Source organism: Myotis daubentonii, chromosome 8 (genome assembly GCF_963259705.1).
Source record: "Myotis daubentonii chromosome 8, mMyoDau2.1, whole genome shotgun sequence".
NCBI lineage: Eukaryota > Metazoa > Chordata > Mammalia > Chiroptera > Vespertilionidae > Myotis > Myotis daubentonii.
Window position 1 is genome coordinate 70,917,199 of NC_081847.1, and position 8,204 is coordinate 70,925,402.

General features: G+C 49.8%; 1 pseudogene; it reads left to right on the forward strand.

Annotated features, from left to right (window-relative positions):
* Positions 1 to 2,681: 2,681 nt before the first annotated feature.
* LOC132239089 (calponin-2-like) lies at positions 2,682 to 4,870 on the forward strand (annotated as a pseudogene).
* Positions 4,871 to 8,204: the final 3,334 nt, after the last annotated feature.

Below are 8,204 nucleotides of genomic sequence, written 5' to 3' on the forward strand. Positions count from 1 at the left end.
TCTGCCATCCACACACCCTTCTCACAAGCCAGGCTCTTCGATGTGGCAGAAATGGCTAGTTGCCTTCCAATATCTACTATCCACCTCCTCTATCTAGCTAAAAAAAAAAAAAGCTAGCTCCCTTGCTTTCCAGCCTTGAGGCATTTTCCAGTCTCCTTCGTAATTAGGTGTGGCCATGTGACTATATAAGTGGAATTTGTTGTGAGGAAATTGGGAAGTATCTTTAAAAGAAAAAAGCTAAAAAGAAGAAGGAGGAGGAGGAGAAGGAGAAGGAGGAGGAGGAGAAAGCTCTTCTTCTTCTACTCTGCTCTCTGGACAGTTGCTGTGATGGCCAGTGCTCCAGCAGCCATACTGTGCAGTGAGGGTAAGGGACATATATGAGGATGGCAGAGCAGAGAGATGGAGGGAACCATATTTATGGAGTTGCTATATCAGCCATACATTGCCCACCTCTGGACTTCTTTTGCATGACAGAGAAATAAACTTCTTTCTTCTTATTATTATTATTATTTTGCTACTATTATTTTAGGACTAGAGGCCCAGTGCACAAGATTCGTGCATGGGGTGGGGTTGGGGGGTGGGATCAGGCCTAAGCCGGCAATCAGACATGCCTCTCGTAGTCTGGGGCTCTCGCAGTCCGGGACCCCTCGCTCCTTACTGCCTGCCTACAGTGGAGGTGGGAGAGGCCCCCGCCACCACCACTGCACTGCCAGCCGTGACCCTGGCTTCTGGCTGAGCGGTGCTCATCCTATGGGAGCACACTGACCAACAGGGAACACCTCTTGCTTTGAGCGTCTGCCTCCTGGTGGTCAGTGTGCATCACAGTTCTGCCATGTGGTCGATTTGCATATTAGGGTTTTATTAGATAGGATTTTGTGTTGTGTGCAACTGATCCTAGGCCTGTCTGATAAATGTGACATCTCTCCCTTCTACTCAGCTATCCTAGAAGATCAGAATCAGCAGAGACCTTAGTTATTCTGGAGTCCACAGGGCCAGGGGCAAAACCTGGACCACATACACCTGGATAGGTCACCCCATGAGCTAGGTATGGATGTGGGTTATCCCTAAGCTAGGTATGGATGTGGGTTATCCCTAAGCTAGGTATGGATGTGGGTTATCCCTAAGCTAGGTATGGATGTGGGTTATCCCTAAGCTAGGTATGGATGTGGGTTATCCCTAAGCTAGGTATGGATGTGGGTTATCCCTAAGCTAGGTATGGATGTGGGTTATCCCTAAGCTAGGTATGGATGTGGGTTATCCCTAAGCTAGGTATGGATGTGGGTTATCCCTAAGCTAGGTATGGATGTGGATTATCCTATGAGTTAGGCATGTCTATGTGTTAACCTATGAGCTTGGTATTATATGTGTTATCCCCGCTTAACAGATGAGGAATTTGAGGCTCAGAGAACTTGTCCCAGGTCACAGACTCCAAACTGTCTGCATTCCATGCTTACTCTGTCAGCATTTGCGTTTGCAACCCTTGATTTCCCAACCACTTGCCAGGAGGTTTGCAGAGGAAAACAACAGAACAAAGAGGAAGACCTACTTGCTGACCTTTGTCATATTGTCGCACATCGGTGGCGCTGACTCCCTGCTGCACCGGGAGCAAACCAACTGGCGAGCGGGGGTTTTCTCCACACCCTCGGTGCCTGGTGCAGGGCCAGCCTCGGGAGCTGTGTGCTGAGTGAATGAAGTGACCCACCTTTAGGTGGTGCAAACTCAGGGGCGCGTGCCTGCCCAGGGCTCTGCCCGCAGACCTGGCCACTGTCCGACCTTCCGTGCTTTCTCCTGGATACTGACAGAGGTCAAGAGTACAGGCGCTGAGGTCTGGCTTATTCACACCCACATTCCTGCTTCATCTCTCACTAGCCGTGATCACTTGAGCCTTGGTTTCTTCACCAGGGAATGGGGCTGATCATGGTGCCTCCCAGGGCTGCTGGGAGGACTAGATGAGATCATGCAAATCCCTTCTCCTGGTGACCAACTTGAGCAGTAGCAGCTGTTACTGTGACACATACTCTGTATGCGTGTGCGGGGTGGGGACGGAATAATTTGCCCGTGTCTTAAAATCCTTTTCCTTATGCATTGACTTGCCCTCCCTTGACCCAATGCAGCCTGAGCCCTGCACGGGACTGGACACAGGTCACGCTCAGGTGAAGGCTTCCCATATATCTCAGGAGCTGAATTGCCCAATGACATTCTTCATCCCAACAACACATAACAAGCTCCTGCTCTCCACCAGGCCTGGGTCAGGACTGGAGATCAGGGATCATCGGACCCTGTCTTATCTTTGAAGACCATCTACTGACTGGCACGGTTAGACAAGGGACATGACTCTCCGATACACAGAAGATGATGACACTAGATTTTTTTTTTTTAGGAAGGATTATGTGAGAGTTAGAATTCCTGTGTTAGAATTTGAGAATGTATCTCTCCCGTCTTCACATGTGAATAATGCTGTGTGGATGATGCGTTGAAAAGCATCTCTCTCCATTCCTCCTCCAACTCTGTAGATATTGGCCCACTGTGTACTGGTGTGGAGAAGTTCAAGACCAGCCTGCGTCACCCAGGGTCCTGGCAGGAACCAGGTGACGCACTCAAACTGCGTAATTGAGGAGAGTTGAATAAAGGACTTATTTACAGTTGTCAAATGGATAAGATCTGGGGATCTCACGTACAACATGGTGACTGGTATAGTGGGTTGATAACACTATTGTATAATTAAAATGTGCTAAGAGCAGAACTGCAGTGTTTGTACCCCCTCCCAAAAGAGGTAAATATGTGAGGTGATGGGTGTGTTAACTCGATGGGGAAATCCTTCCGCAATGTACACACATGCCAAGTCATCACATTGTAGTTGAGCTCCATGCAGTTCAACAAGGGGTTCTCCTACGGGCTTTCGGCGAGGTCAAGAACTGGCTCCTGTCCAAACAGGACCGGCAGGAGGAGGCGGAGCTCTGCAGCTGGATGGAGGGACTCACGGGCCTGTCTGTGGGTCCCAACTTCCGGAAGGGTCTGAAGGATGGAATGATCCTATGCACACTCGTGAGTAAGCTCCCGCCCAGCTCAGCCCCCACAACCAACCGCTCCATGCAACCTGGCACCAGCTAGCAAACCTCTCCAACTTCATCTAGACCACGGTCAGCTCCGGCACGAACTCCGTGGACCTGTTCGAGCTCAGGACCTTGAGAGTGGAAACGTGAAGCAGGTGCAGGTGTCTCGTCTGGCTCTGCAGAGTGGCGTGGACATCGGCATCAAGTGCTCGGAGAAGCAGCGATGGAACTCCGATGACGCCACCATGAAGGCGGGCCAGTGCGTCATTGGGCTCCAGATGGGCACCAACAGTGTGCCAGCCGGTCAGGAAGACAGCATATGGCACGAGAAGACATCTGCGTGGCCCAAGAACCATAGCCTGCCACCCATGGGCCGTGCATCCTCAGCCTGCAAATGGGCACCAACAAGAGTGCCAGCAGGTGGGCACGATGGCTCCCAGGACCCAGGGGCACGTTTGTGACGCCAAGCTGGGGACCAACAACTGTGACAACTCTCCTGTCTCTGCAGATGGGCTACACGCAGGGTGCCAACCAGAAGAGCCAGGTCTCTGGCCTGGGCTGGCAGGTATATGACCCCAAGTGCTTCCCACCAGGCCCAGTGCTGACAGAGCCGGCAACTGCCCAAGCCCAGGGAAGGCCCTGGAATGCCCCCCTGCAGGCTACAGAGGTCCCCCTTGCAGGGTGTCTCCCCACATCATTGCCCATCTGGGATTTGGGGTTTTCTGTGTTTTCATCTTGTTTCTTTATGTGTTCAAATGCTTGCAGCTGAGGGTCTGTGAAGGCCAGCCCAGGCATGTGGAGCAGGAGTCACTGCCACGCACACCCAGGCAGCAAACTTCCCAGCAGCCTCTGGGGGAAGCTGTTTGGGGAAGAGGCCCATGGCGGGAGGGGAACTGGCCCCAAGCTTTCAGTTGCTTCGTCCTCTTTCCTTTTCTCTGCTTATCAGCTTGTGGTTTCTGTACCCACAGAAGTTTCAGGCAATTTTAACAAAAGTACAGTAGAACCTCATTTCTCGAACTTAATTCTGTTCGAAAACTGAATAATTTTTTCCCATTAAAATAATGTAAATCGAATGAATCCGTTCCAGGCATCCGAGTGAATCCGTTCCAGGTGCCCTGTTTCAACCTTTCACATATACAGTACATGCCTATTGTACTGTTTAATCTATAAATAGACACGTAAAAACGAAAAGGACATGAAATGAAAATTTAACAAAAAGGAAAGGAAATGTTCAGTACAAAGTGAAAACTTAACAATAATTATAAGCAGCAGCAAAAGCAAAAAAACACAAAAATATTCACAGCACATATCCTGAGATTTTAGCAGTGGTAAACTGACTCATATTCGCGGTTCTCTCCTTTGTTTGTCACCTGAGAGATGGGTGACTGATCATACGGCATCAGCATGAAAGGGTTGTCAGGTTGAGAAGCGAAGTGTTCAAGGTGGGAGACGTTGGAGTAATGAGGTTCCACTGTGATTGGGGCGGGGATGGGGGATATTAACCAGCACTTCTATTATCTACTGCTGCCTGACAGCCTATCCCAAGACTTAATGACTTCAATTAACAGCCGTTCTATTACATTATTTCTGCAGGTCAGGAATGTGGGGTGGGGTCAGGCGGCTGCTGTTCTGGTCCAACATGGCTTCGCTAACGTGTCTGGTCTCTTGGTGGGGGTGGCGGGAGGGCCGCGCTCAGCTGGGCAGCCCAGGGAGGGACTGCATGTGGATTCTCCAGTGGGGACTTCTCACATTGCGACTCGGGGTTCCCAGAGAGAATGTTCGAGAGGCCCCAGCGGAAGCGGCAAGGCTTCTTATGACCTAGACTCAAAGTCCAGAAATGTCATGTTCACCGCAGCCTATCAGGCAAACAAGTTACTCTTCCAGCCCAGGTAGAAAAGGAGGAAGATTAGACTCCCTGTCACAGTGGAAGGAAAAGCAAAGAACGTGTGTCACCTTGAATGGACCAGCACGCATCCAGGTTGGCCAGGGTGTGAGGACTGTGCTGAAAAGTGAAGGGACTGATGTTGGAGAGGAACTTGAATGTCATGGCAGGGGCTGGGGAGGCAGCAATAAGGTAGAGAATGAAGGTTCTAAGCAGGGGTGGGCAACCTTTTTGTGAGTGCGTGCCCAAACCAGCAAAATCTCTGACTCAAAATTCTTCTGCGTGCCAACCCTAATTTTTTGAGGACACGTTACGCCTACTTGATATCTCTTAAGGTGTACGTATGTGAAGAACCTTGAGGAAATAATAAAATTCATTCGAGTGACAAAAACACAGTATATGATAATGAAAAATACTTTTATTTTTTAATGTATACACGTACACTGATAGTCCGACAGAAAACTTTATGACTCCGTTTGATATTATCAGTGGGACTTTTGCTGCTGCATCACTGATGACAGAGATTTTACATCAGGTTTATATTTCCTGACCTTCAGAGATATGCATGAGCTACTACTTTCATCCGTCAGGCTACTCCTATTACGAGACTTAACAAAATTCGTCACTGAGAACAAAGATTCACAAGCGTATGTGGATGAAACCAAAACACTGGTCGGATCTAGGAAGGCAGGGAGAGTTAAGGCAGAGGCATAGAAATTGCTCTTCCCCTCTCTCGTCAATCCATGTCTATGGTCTTTAAGATAACTTGTTATGTAAAATTATTTATTTATCTAAGATGCACTTACACTGAATTTATCTGAAAAATAAAAAAGTCTATATTAAGAAAAAAATTGTAAATGGAAGATTATAAGAGAGGGTTTCACGTGCTAGCAAAAGTTACTGGTGTGCCAGGGGTTGCCCACCCTGTTCTAGAGTCAGGTTCAAATGCAAATCCCAGCTGCCACTTGCAGCACAGGTACCAAGCAGGCTGCACTTTTCTTGGAGCCTTAGTGTTCTCGCCTGTAAAATGAGATCACTTCCTACTTTCCTACTCACGATATTGCGGTAAAGATGAAATGGGATGGTGCTTATAAAGGGCTTCTCAGAGTACCTGCTCCAGGCATGTCTCAGTGAGTAGAGCTGTATGGTTTATTCTGAGTAGCACAGAGAGTCAGGAGAGGGTCTTAGCAAAATACTCTGGTTTCCACTGGGTGCCGGAAGAATCGGTGTACAGCCGCCCAGTGAAGGCCTATCTTCCCCAACCAAGGACACAGTAGTAAATGGTTTACCCTTCTCCCCAACCAGAGGCTAAGTAGCTCAAATCAGCCTACTCAGGGAGACAGATAACAGAAATCCAATAAACGCCATTCGTGCCAACCACACCCACGGACAGATGAAGTTAAGGGAATAAATCTCATTTTGGCACATGGGCATAAAGCTGACGAATATTCTATTAGATCCTCCCCTAAGATCTCCCCTAAAATCCTCGTCTTTAGAAAACAGATAAGACCCCTCAAGACAAAGACCCAGCGAGGGCTCTCTCTGGAGCACGTCATGCCTTTCTTCATTTTCAGGCATGCATCTTTCCTGTTCTCTCCTAAACTCTGAGGGTCCCCAGGAGACTTGCAACCAGGGGAGCAAATGGCAGTGGCAGCTCGTCCCAGGCTCACCCCTGAGCCAGTCTCCTAGGCCCCCTTCTCTCTGACTTTTCAATGAACCAGAGCAGCCCGCCTGGATTCACTTCTTCCCTAGAATGTTTCTAGGCCAACGCAGAGCACCCCTAGGTTCTCTCCCGCTGCTGCTTCTACCCCAAGCCCTTCCTTTGTTTCACTGCCTCCTCAACATCCCCTGGACTCGTGTTGTGAAGTGTTTCCCACATGAAGCCCAGAACACACACGTGCCCGAGGCAGACCCACTCTGGCGGTCCCTTTCCGGTGCCACAGCAGCCCAGCCACTTGGGAATCGTGTGAAAAGATCGATTCCAGCTGAGTAGGTGTGGGGAGGGTCTGAGAGTCAGCAGGTGTAGTCAGCTCCCTGGTGACATCGATCTGATGATTCCCGGCCACACTTTGAGACTATTGTTTCCGAATAAAAGTTTGATCCTGTCTTGCCTCCATTTAAAACCCTCCCACAGCAGGCTCGGGGGAAAGGACCCACTCTGTCCCATAGTGACCTAGCTCTCACCGGATTTTCTAGCTGCTTGTCCTCCACTCTCCTGCCCTCTCTTTTCTCCTTATTTGTTATCAGTTTATTTATAATACTAGTGGTCCTGTGTACAAATTTTGTGCACGGGGGTGGGGTGTCCCTCAGCCTGGCCTGCACCCTCTCCAATCTGGGACCCCTTGGGGGATGTCGGGGGATCACGCCTAAACCGGCAGTCGGACATCCCTCTCGCAATCTGGGACCGCTGGCTCCTAACCACTCACCTGCCTGCCGGCCTGCTTGCCCCCAACTGCCCCCCACTGCTGGCCTGTTCTCCCCCAACTGCCCCCCCCCCCGCCAGCCTGCTCACCCCCAACTGCCCTCCCTTCCTGGCCTGATCGCCCCTAACGCCTCTGCCTCGGCCCTGTCACCATGGCTTTGTCTGGAAGGATGTCCGGAAGGTCTCCTGGTCTAATCAGCATATTACCCTTTTATTAGTATAGATAATGAAATGAAATGAAATGAAACCACCATCCCACCCAAGCACTGGAACATGACCAGTAACCTGAATGTACCTGTATGCCCCTCCCCTCTCCTGAGTTGTGATAACCACTCTTCTTCAGTTTCTTTCTCTTTCCCTTGATTTAAACCATTTTCTCCCAAATACATGTGTCTAAACATGCATATTTTTGGTTTTGCTTTTATTATACATCCTATGAGTTACATCATGGCCCATGTAGTTTCGTGCGACTTTTTCACTCCGCACTGTTCCTTAGGTCGATGTGGTGCTGTTTGCTACTGAAGTTCATTCCATTTCACTGCTGCGTTCTATTCCGGGGCGTGAGTATTCCAGAGGTTGTTTGCCCACTCCTGTGGACGGGCCTTTGGGGTGTTTCCCATGTTTTTGTCATTACAGCGGGGCACGTGTGAACACTCTCCGCTTCCCTCTTCCACTCCAGCTCCCTTCACCTGGCACCCTCCTTCAGGTCCTCAGGCAAGCCTTCCCCGACCTGCAGGCCACGGGTGGTCCCCATTACAGCTCCCTAATTACACCCTTGTGTTGTGTGATTTCGTGATGAGCGTGGGTCTAGCCCGGGTAGAGATCAGGCCCCGCAAGGTTTGTGATG